This window comes from Canis lupus, chromosome 22 (assembly GCF_003254725.2).
Source record: "Canis lupus dingo isolate Sandy chromosome 22, ASM325472v2, whole genome shotgun sequence".
Taxonomy (NCBI): Eukaryota; Metazoa; Chordata; class Mammalia; order Carnivora; family Canidae; genus Canis; species Canis lupus.
This window is the reverse complement of record NC_064264.1, coordinates 14,215,211-14,227,397: the sequence shown is the minus strand read 5'-3', so window position 1 is coordinate 14,227,397 and position 12,187 is coordinate 14,215,211. Positions and strand designations below refer to the sequence as shown.

General features: G+C 32.2%; 1 long non-coding RNA gene across 2 annotated transcripts in view; it reads left to right on the top strand.

The window, feature by feature from the left end:
* The window catches only part of LOC112678796 (uncharacterized), a 246,025-nt gene that overhangs the window by 167,647 nt on the left and 66,191 nt on the right, over positions 1-12,187 (top strand). For both annotated transcript variants that reach the window (XR_007404977.1, XR_007404978.1), the window contains exon 9: positions 8,447-8,503. This is a non-coding gene — a long non-coding RNA (uncharacterized LOC112678796). The remainder of the gene's footprint in view (positions 1-8,446; positions 8,504-12,187) is intronic.

The window sequence follows — 12,187 nt, the reverse complement described above, 5'->3', positions numbered from 1 at the left end:
AACACCTGTGGAACACTGTATGTTTAAAAAGATCTATAATGGTTTTGTGATTCTGGAAGAGAATGAAAAATCTGACTTATATACTGGTTTCTCTGGCCAAGTTATATTAATCAGCTTCAAAGTTTCTTAGGCTAAATGATAGGCACCTTGTAAAGATTAATAAATATCTTTGATGATTGTTTCCATTTTTAAGAACACATCAGTTCAGCCTCTTAGAATGGTTTTGCCCCAACATGTAAAGAGAAAATTATATCTGGCAAGGAAACTGTATCTATTTTTTTCCATGAATCATAGTGACTACCAGATTTATCAAAGACAGTAGAAGAGTGATGGTTTTAATAACATTATTTTATAGAAGGCACCTGGTTCTATTAGAGCACATGTAAATATGAGCTGACCCTCATGACTGACTTAATTGAATTCTTACGAACTCTGACCTTTGAAAAAGAGCTACATAAACACAAGATAGTCATCACCAATACTGGGAAATTACATATGAGTCAGTTCAGGGTCACATTAAATAGGTTGATATGAGATTATCTGGATGATATTTTGGCATGGTTTTTAATGATTCCCTTCTGCTCTTTCTTACCATACCATATTTCCTTACTTTAACAGAGCAACTAGATTTTTCAGTCATGTAGTGATTTTATATCCATATTCTACTCCAATAAACAAAAAAATGCCTTTGAACTTCCAAAATGTGCCAAATTTTAAAAAATACATTAACTATTGAAGTTGAATCCTGAAAGAAGTAGCTAAAATTTTCTGCTATTTCTCTTGTTTTTATCAAAGTAACCTGTTTGGGGGATGAGGGTGTGTGAGATACAGTGCAAAGAGTGTTGACATGTCTCTTGTCTCCGTTACTAAACTTATTCAACGAAACTTATTATGACACTGTGACTCCTTCTGAGTGTTGGCTTACACATCATTAAAATGATAATAGAAACATGTCCCTCATTTCTTATAAATAGTGACAAAATCACGTATAACAATACTGAAAATAATTTTATAAAAAAAGTTTGGTATACGCCCAGTGTTCTTTGGAAGTGTTGAATCAGTCACTATATTGTACACCTGAAACTAATATTACACTGCATATTAACTACCTGGAATTTAAATACAAACACTAAAAAAAAACTGCTATAAACATTCATGTTCAGGTTTCCGTATGAACATAGATTTTTGTTTCTGTGAAATAAAACATAGGTTGCATGATAGTTATTTGTGGAATTTTTTGAGAAATTGCCAAACTGTTTTGAAGTCCAGCTGTACCAGTTTACATTGCCATTAGTAATGAACGAGTGATTAACTCTCTCTACATCCTCACCAGGTTTTTTTTTTTTTAAGATTTTATTTATTTATTCATAAGAGACACACAGAGAGAGAGGTAGAGATACAGGCAGAGGGAGAAGCAGGCTCCATGCAGGGAGCCCCACGTGGGACTTGGTCCAGGGTCTCCAGGATCACGCCCTGGGTTGAAGGCGGCGCTAAACCCGCTGAGCCACCCTGGCCGCCCATGCTCAGCAGCTTTTGATGTTGTAGCTGTTTTTTATTTTAGCTATTCCTATAGGTATATTGTGGTTTTCATGTACATTTTCTTAGTCACTAATGATGTTAAACATTTTTATGTACTTATTTGGCATATCTATATCCTCTTTTGTGAAATGCCTGCTAATATCTTTGGCACATTTTATAATTGGAATTTTTTTTCTTTCTTCTTTTTGAGGTTTGAAAGTTTTTTTTTTTTTACTCTAGATGCAAAATCTCTATTAGATATGTAATCTTCAAATATTTCCTTCCAATCTGCTGTTTATAATCATTTCAATGTCCACCTGGTGAGATTTTATTTCAGTTATCATATTTTTTTATTTCTATGATTTTCTTTTAGTCATTTTTAAACTTTTACATCTTTGCTGAAGTTTTCTATGTTTATTTGTTTCAAACATTTAGAGAAGTATATTTTTGTGATGCTATTTAAATTATGATCAGATGATTGTAACATCTGGTTCATCTCAGTATTGTCATCAATTGATTTTCGTTCCTCATTCAAATTGTGGTTTTCCTGTTTCATGACATAAGTGACTTTTTATTTCATCCTGAACATTTTGATTATTATGTTAGGAAATATTTGATTCTATTCTATGCAAGGCTAGCAGACAGAATCTGATAGAGTTTCATGGGATGTATTTTTAATGACTAATTTTCAGAGCTCTTGAAATAATAATATGTCCTGCTTCATTCTTCTGTTGCTACCAGGACTCCTGCTCAAACCTTACTGATTTCTCCTTCAGGATCAGAGGCTGCTTTCTAAGGCTGACTACTGTTGGAAGTAACATCTTCGGGGTGTGTGTGTGTGTGTGTGAGTATGTGTTTGAATAATGTGATAAACCAAGTTTAAAACATTAGAGAGCCAGCTCATTTACTCTTGTTCTGATTGATAAATAATGATATATAATATAATGCTTTATTATAATTGATATTTCCTTTTAAGGAAGAGATAATTTTGTGTATTAATACATTGGTAAACTTCTTGGAGTGATGAAATTGTGGTTAATAGAGAATATTTGTGGAAGGACAGCAATGTTTTAGGTCAAAGTCGTGCTAGACAAAGCAAATCTAGGTTGAAATAATTAATGTACAATGAATATGAATGTATAAATAGACTTTTATGAATAACATGGTGCTTTTATGCATGTATATTTCCAATTCCCATAGAGTTTATTTGAAAAAAAAAAGGTTACATTACTTTTAAAATAAAATCTCTATGATCACGAACTGCAATTTAAAACTAAAAATATTACCACAAGCTCAACTGGGGTAGTTTTGGAGACTCAAAGACTTTTGGCTCATCCTATGACCCAAGGTAGAAGAGACAATGACTAAAAGTAGACATTAAAACATTATGACAAAAATAAATCCCATAACATTAATTTGATACTAAGCAAGCAAGGTATAGAATGATCATAGATTTTTATGGAATAATTCTAGAGTAGCAGTGTAGTGATAAAATAGAATGACAACAATACAATCTGAAAAAGAAAAGAGAAAGTTCAGAAAGTATTCAGTTAAGCGAAAAAAAATAACAAACAAAAGAACATTTCATTTATACAGTAGAACTTATCAGAATGCTTTGTATTAATTTTTTATGTTTTATTTTTTCTATAGATAAGAAAATCTTTTCAGGCAACTCATTTTTTCCCAGTGATTGTGATTTCTTTAAATCTTTCAGAAAAGATGACAGAAAAGATAATTCTGGAAGCTGAATAAGAAATATGGAATGGAAAGGATTCGTACACATGAATCCCATGTGTATTTCCCATGAGATATCATTTCTGTCCTAATAGAGAAATACTCACATATATTTAGTACTTTTCAATTGAATACTACTTTTTTATATTTTTTATTTATTCATGAGAGACAGAGACAGAGACAGAGACACAGGCAGAGGGAGAAGCAGGTTCCATGCAAGGAGCCCGATGTGGGGACTCGATCCCGGGTCTCCAGGATCAGGCCCTGGGCCGAAGATGACACTAAACTGCTGAGCCACCTGGGCTGCCCTGAATACTACTTTTTTAATGTGGTTATAAAAATCTCTTGATTAGCATGGCTTGGGGAGCAAAGCATCCAGTATAATATATGGAGATCAAAGTCAAGTAAGGAATATAGTATCTTTTTTTAGTTTTTATTTAGATTACCGTTAGTTAACATACCATGTAATATTAATTTCAGGTGTACAATTTAGTGATTCAACACTTCGTGCAACACTTGGTGCTCCTCACAAGTGTACTCCTTAATCTTCATCATCCATTTTACCCATTCCCTCACCAATCTTCCCTCTGGTAACGATGATCTTATTTTCTATAGTTAAGAGTCTGTTTCTTGTTTTCTCTCTTTTTTCCCCTAGGATCATTAGTTTTGTTTCTTAAATTCCATATATAAGTGAAATCATAGTACTCATCACTTAGTATTTGTCTTCCTCTGACTGATTTATTTTGCTTATCATGATACTCTCCAGCTCTATCCACATCACTGGAAATGGGAAGATTTCATTCCTTTTTTTCTTTTTCTTTCCTTTTTTTTTTTTTTTTTTTTTTTTTTTTTAGCTAATAGTCCATTGTATATGTATATCACCTCTTCCTTATCCATTTATTAGTTGGTGGACATTTGGGCTCTTTCCATAACTTGGCAATTGTTGCTAATGCTGCTATAAACATTGAGTGTATTTATCCCTTTGAATTAGTATTTTTGTGTCCTCTCAGTAAAAACCTAGTAGTGCAATTGCTGGAATATAGTGTCTTTGAGAACTGCTTTTAAAATACTTTATTTTTAAGATTTAAAAATAAACCTGCCAAATTTTTTAAGTAACACATAGTCATTGGAGAAAATAGAAAGTATGGAAGGAAAAGATAGTACTAAATTAATATTATATTACCTAGAGATAACTGTTAATTATATGTGTGTATCCAAATTATTCCCTGCATGCATATGTACATCCATACACAGTAATATAGTCAAACATTTAAAAAATTGAAATTATACTTCACCGACTCTTTTTCAAGCTGATATTTTTGTCTCTCAGTAGCACATCATGACAATATTTCCATGTAAATAATTGTACTTCTACAGTATCATTTGTCATGGTTCAAAGCACTTAATAATAAAGGTTTAACAGCATTTACTTACCAATCTTGTGTTATTGGTATTTAAGCCTTTTCAGAAACTACAGTTAATAAAACCCAAGAGGACCTTCTATCTTAGAAATTAAGAAAGGCAAGAAATGAGTTCATCATGTTGATTGTAACTTGCACTATCTAATGAATGAGAATGGTACAGTTAAATTTTATTCTTAATTATATACATATTTAATGATAAATAATGTACAGAAATATCCATACATTTATTTTCTGTCCTGCTCTACTAAGGGAAGTGGTAAAATATTTATCTGAGGCTAAACACGGTGAACACAAATTTATAAAATAAACTTTTATGACCAAATAATGTTAAAAAAAGAAATGAATCATTGTGTTCCTTTTCCTTTTTCTCTGATTTTTTTCTTCTTCTCTGTTTTTCTCTTTAGTACTAATCCCCAATATCATGTCTCCACATCAGGGTTTACATGCTACATTTGAATTGCTGTCAGGCATATCTTACTGGAACTTTGGAAGAGGGCAAAATGTATTTCAAGAGAATCTAATTATTATATGGACATTTTTATCAAGGGTATATTTGATATTCTAGTTCCCTGACTCTATGCCTAAACTATGACTATAGTTTAACTGTTCATAGACCTCCTGATCCATTGACCTATCATTTACTATTAACTATTTATTCTAGTCATTGTTTCTCACCTTGCCAGCTTATATTCCATGGTATAATACTATAATCATCCCCTTCTACATATTTCAATTGTTTCCCTTCATTTCCTCTGTTATACTACAAGCAAAATCTTAACTCTTATTTAAACCAAGTATTTTTCTCTCTCTGCCTTCATTTCAATATTCAAAATTGTTGGGTAAAGTGAATACTGACTACATGTGTTCAATTTAAATTCATGACTCCATACTTCGAATGCTCAATACTGCCATGAAATTCTATGAAAATTACAAAATGATTTCACCTGTCTAACATCCATGATAATTATTTCAAACTTCATCTCTTTCATCTGTTCTCAACTCATAGCCTTACATTATATTCTACCGAGAAAAATGGAAACCAAATGGATGATCTTTTATCTTAATTCTACTAACAAACTTAGTATCAACCTGCAACATATTTTCGATCTGGATTCCAGTTTCAAGAAAAATAATGATCTTTATTCTATCAAAAGCTAGTCTCCACTTGTCTTTGGAGTCCATTTTCTAAAACATTCTCCAGGGATTTCATTATTTCTTTTATACCATACATCAGTCTTTCCTACTCTGCTGACCATTTCCACAAATACAGAAGTTAATTTTGGTATCTCTCAACTTAAAAATCTGCAGTGAACCCACAATTTCTTCTAGTTACTAGTCCATTTTTTTTTTGCCAAAAAAATAATCTTGAAAGTTTTACCAACAGGTATTTTCCTCAGTTGCCTACTTTTCTTATTTTTTCTTTAGACAACTATAACCAGGATTCTATCAACATCTCTGAACAAAATCTCCTCTTGTCAGGTAATCAATCATCTTTATGTTTCTTTACACAACTTCTAAATCAATATTGTCATGGTCTCACAACATTACACACTACTATAGTGTGGTCATGGTCTCACAACATTAACAATGGAAGAGAATGTTTATTGAACTTTTCTATTTTTATTCTCTCCCCATTAATAGAGCCACTAGATGCTCAACCCCCAAACTTAAGAGTCATTATTAAATTCTCCCTTTTGGTCAATCCCCACATTTGTTCTTTGAGCAAATTCATTTTTGCTGACACGTTCTTTGCACAAAAAGCTATTCTCTCTCATCTAGACTACTACAGTGATTTTCTATAAGTCTCTCTATTTTACCTCTTTCAACACTATGACACATTTTATTAATAGAAACCGGAATGATACTTTTAAAATGTAAATTGGGTCATAATACTACTCTGCTGAAAAACCTTCAATGTCTTCACATGGCACTTAGAATAAACTCAAATTATTGTGGTCAGTATGAGTCTATGTGATCTGACTGCTATGACACTTTCAGTTTATAGAATTACGCTCAACCTTTTCAGCTTATAAAATTATCCTTTGTGCACAATAGCCACATAGACCTCTTTCAGTGTCTCTAACCCAGTGGCTCTCCCAGTATAGTCAGTCCCTGGACTATTACAGAAATGAAAATTCTCTAGTCTCTCCCAAGTCTGTTGTCTCAAAAACTCTAGCTGAGGGGCCAAACAACTGTTTTTTCACAAGTCTTCCATATGATTTTTTTCCTCAGCTTTACTGAGGTATAATTGGCAAGTAAAGTTACAAAATAGTTAAAGTGTACAACATAATGATCTGATATGCATATGTATTGTGAAAGGGCTCCCCCCTTTGAGTTAATGAACATTTCATCACCTCACATATTTGTTTTTGTATATGTGTGATAAAGCATTTAATTCTACTCTCTTAGCACATTTCAGTTATACAATATATGTGATTTGATGTATGCTAAAATCTGAGAATTACAGCTAATTCAACATGATATTTATGTCACAGGGGTTTTGTTTGTCCTTTTCCATGACTGGAATATTCTTCCTCTGGCTCTTAGCTTAGCATGTTTCTCAAGGTCCAGCATGTCTTGGTGAATCTAAAGAACCCTCCACTCCCATTAAATATGATTGAATTGCTTGTTTATTGTATTATCTGTCACTCTCTCTCAAATGCAAGCTCCAATATGGCAGGGGCTTGTTAGTCTTGTTTAGGACTCTAATCACACCACTAGCATAATATCTAATTCACAGAGTGGGAACACCATAAATGTGTGTAAGATGAATGCATTCATTGTGAGAATCTGTAAATAGTCAGTTGGTTATTTATAAACCCTACCAAACTCTTTGACATTCAGCTTTAATTGAAAAGAAAAATCTTATGTTTCTTTCAGAATGGCAAAAAAGTAAAATTTATTCTCTTTTTCTTCTTTCTTTCATGCAATCCACTCTATTAATCTTTCCTACTTCCACTTATCCAAGTTCATTACTATTCATTTCTTAAATTTCAGACTCAGTTTAGGCTTTAGAATATCTTAATCATTCTTGTCTTCCTCAGTTCTCCCACTACCTACCAACCTGAAATGTGTCACTTTCCATTAACTTCCTTAAAAATCCTGTATCTAACTCTATACCAACCTATATATCATTTTATAGATGTTTATTTTTCTGTCTGCCTCCTACAAATCTATTAGCTCCTTATCTTTAAAGACTGTTTTGTTCATCTTTGTGAATTAACAGTGAACACAGCACCTGCTATATCTACAGGCAGTCAGCAAAATTTATTTAATGAATATAAATACCTCAGGCTGGAGAAGTTTCTAAAACAAAATGAAACAAGCAAGGAACATCCACTGATTTGAATTTGGGTGCCAGGATTCAGTGTAAGGGATCTAGGGATTAATGCTTAACAGCACCTGTTGACAGCTTGAATCATCACTGCAGGCATCTCAACAGAAGTTACCGAACATTCAGCAGCTATTGAGGGCTCTGAACTCCCCTAAGAATATAATCTCACCACTCAGTCCTGCTACAAAAAATTATCTGTAGCCAGAAATATTTCAAACAAAAAGGAAAACAGGAGAAAATAACCCACAATTTTAGAATAAATTTAGTCTCATCATCTAGTTTGGTTCAGAATATGTAAACTTATAGATAAGGATAACTTTTATCCAATTTCTCAAATGTTTATAAAATCAAAATTTAATATTATAAGTCATATTCTTTTTTAAAAAAATAATTATTTATTTTAAATAATCCTTTCTTACTTTCTGGATTTATTAAGATGATGAAATTCTTCACCTGTGGAGAATAGAGATTGAATATTGCTACAGATTGTGAGGTGAGTCTACTACAGGAACACTGTGTCTGTAAAGAAGTTTATAGTTATTGACTTACCTGGAAAAGTGTGGTTTAAATACATATTTGTGGGAATATTCATAGGATAAAATTTAGTGTTTCATGATATTTACATTTTAATATTTGTTTTCCTAATGTGTAATGCATATTGGGATTCGTGTCTTGAAATCTTCACATCATTAACCCATTTCATTGCCCAAGGGAGTAAAAATACATGTAGGAAAAAGGATTAGTTGATTTATCCATAGAGTAATAAACAAAATCAACAACATTAAAAAGATGAAATTAGTGTAACAGGAAATAGAGAAGTAAAATTTAAGTGTATTAATGTTTAATATTATCATTAAAATGACTCATTATGCTATAATTTAAGCTATATATTTATATATAAAGTATATACACTTAATTATGTAATATATACTTATTAAACATATATATTACAGTTAAGCTTCTTTTCTAAATTGAAGATATACAATTAAGGTAATGTGCAAGGGAGAGCAATTTAATTAATTGACTCAACAAATATTTATTCTGCATTTAATACCTGCCAGATTTCCTTCCAGTTTCTGTAGAAATGAAAATCAGGATGGATGATGTCCTTGAATTTACATAGCTTAAATTCTAATAAACTACTTATAATCATGTAGCCAAATTATTTTATTATGGCTGGAAATATTACCAGGTATCTCTTTCAAACTTTGTCCCTTTCACCTTAGCTTTCTGCTTGCTATTATATTATCACACTTTTGCAAACTTCAGAAGTTAGCCTTATTAGCTTTAGAGACTCCCTCCTTCCTAATATCTCTCTTTAGCCTGCTGTATACATCTATATTCAATTTAAAAATAGCTTTAATTTGGTTTGAATATGTGATCTTTTACTCTTTATGTGACTATTTAATAATTTCAAAGGAGTAACCACATAACTGCACTTAAATATCCACTTACTAGGCATCTAATAATAATGGCACATGTCACAAAGTGCTGGTCATTTATTTCAATGATGATTCACACCATCCTATTGAGCAAACAGTTATATTACAGTTTTCTTATTAATGCTTTTACTACTTTAGAATTGGGTCTCAAAAAAAAAAAAAAGAATTGGGTCTCTGCTAAAGGTTAGGCAATGTGCTGGATAGGGGGAATATATTGCTGAGCAGATTATGCACGGGCTTTATCTTCATCGAGCTCACAGATTAGTAGAGGAGATAAAAGTTAATCCAAAAGCAAAAGCAAATAAATTCGTATAGTCTCAACTGAATATACTAAGCAGGACTCCAAATTCTTCTCTTTCCAGTTCATTTTCATACCCATTGTACACTCCAAGAAAATGCTGTTCATGAAGTCCTCATTTTTCAATAATTACTTTACTTGGTCATCTAAATTTTAAAGACAGATTTGTCTTTTTAAAATCCTTTTTCACTATACCAGAAAAAAACTACCCTTTCCTGAATTAACCTGGCCTGTAGCTGGACATATTTGGGAATATGAAATCACATACTTTAAATGGGATTTGCAACTATTTAGTGATTTAAACTCACCTATTTTAAGTGTTATGATGTATGCATTATTAATTACATTATTGATTAGTTAAGGTACAAGAATGAAGACACGCATGTTAATTTTCATACTTCTTATTCTGTTTTTCATCCCCGCCCCTCTCCTCACTGAAAAAAAAAAAATTCTCCCTTTTAATCATAGTAAGGACCCAGTTAGATCCTAAAGAGTCTAAGACATATGTGGAAGAACTATCTTAATTTTCACTTTCTTCCTGGTGGCAGTGGCATCTATTAACCCCTTCATTAACTTATGGTGCCCCAATTACGCAAGACTGACCATTTGTTATGCATAATTTCTTTGTATACAAATTTTGAGTATGTTGATATAATAGTTCCTTTTCAGACATCTTTACGATAAAAAGTTTTATTTAGCATAAAATACTTATGTAAATATATTTAGAATATATAGGCAGTTGATTTTATCTCTAAGTTTAAGTGAAGAAAAAGACTGGAGTTATAATAATCATAGGATATAGAAGGCAATGTGATGGGAAATCAAATGCATCCAAGTTCCAAGGGCAAATGCTCACTTCACTTTATGCTTCTATAGAACCATTGGCTCTAACACACAATTTTTTTTATTAGGCTTGTTTTATTTGATTAACATGCTATTTTTTTGAATCAGTATGTGGATGTTAAAAGTCAAATAATTAGTCCACAAGGTGGTAGTTCAAATAGAGAGAGATTCATTGTGGTTTCCCAAGAACTATTTCCCTAAGTAGCTTCAGTTCCTTCAAACATCCCTCCTTAGAGTTAACATCCATGTCTTCTCACCACCATTTGTGACAGGTTGAAAGCCTAATTCATTCCTACAGAGGTCTGCAGCTTCCACCACTCTGCTTCATCCACAAAGAGCAATCAGTTATCTACCTTTAGAGACGTGATCAGATCTCTAGTCTGTTACATCTTTTTCCCACTCTTCATGTAGTTGTGACATTATGGACAATATTTAATGGATTATCAGAAGGTAATTGTGTTCAGTCCACTTTCTTTAACTCCTCAGCTTGAAGTGCTCACTCTCTTCCATATCCTCCTAAAAAGCATTACTTGCACAATTATTTGTGTAAATCCATGCATGGCATAATATCATACATAATGATGTGGGTTTTTTTATGATTTTTTTACTGTTTTAATTTTCCATGCCTTTTTTCTTACCTTTTCCTTACATTCCTCACAAGTCATTCACACCCACACTCAACACAAACACAAAAACACAATCAATGTAAGGATATTTTATATTCTGTACCATTTTCTGTGCTAGTGTAATTATACATTCTTTAATATACATATTATAATATTATATAATTATAAACATGTTTACACTAAGGATTTATTCTCATTCTAAATGAGATTATAGTCAGCACATGTGTTCATTCCTTTTTTTTTTTTAAGATTTTATTTATTTATTCATGAGAGACACACAGAGAGAGGCACTGACATAGGCAGAGGGAGAAACAGGCTCCCTGTGGGGATCCTGATGCGGAACTCAACCCTGGGACCCTGGGATCATGACTTGAGCCAAAGGCAGACACGCAACCACTGAGCCACTCAGACATCCCACGTGTGTTCATTTCTTAATTCAATTATAACTTATACTATTACTTCAAATCATTTGATATATTTCCAATTCACTGTTCTGATTCATGCATGATATTCTAATATGTGACTACACCATAATATTATCATTATACAATTATTCTCTTATCAATAGAAATACACTTCATTCCAGGATTCTCTGTAACTACAATGTCACCATAATATAATTGCGCTTGTGTCCTTACAGACTGGTGCAATTGTACCTGTGGGATAGGTTACCAAGAATGAGGTTGATGTATTAAATAAAATATTCCTACATATATATTTCCCAAACTATTACTAGAAAGCTGTAAACATTTACATTTACATGAGCAATATGTGACAACACCTTTGTACACGCATACTCTTCCACCAAAAATATATTAAAAGAGTTTTACATTTTTGCTAGTCTGATTCCAATGTGAAAGCTCATTGTTAAAAAAAAAAAAAACTCATTGTTACTTTGCATTACTCTAAAAACTAATGAGCTTAAGTATCTTTTCATTAGGATTTGTGAATTGCCTCTTCAGATACTT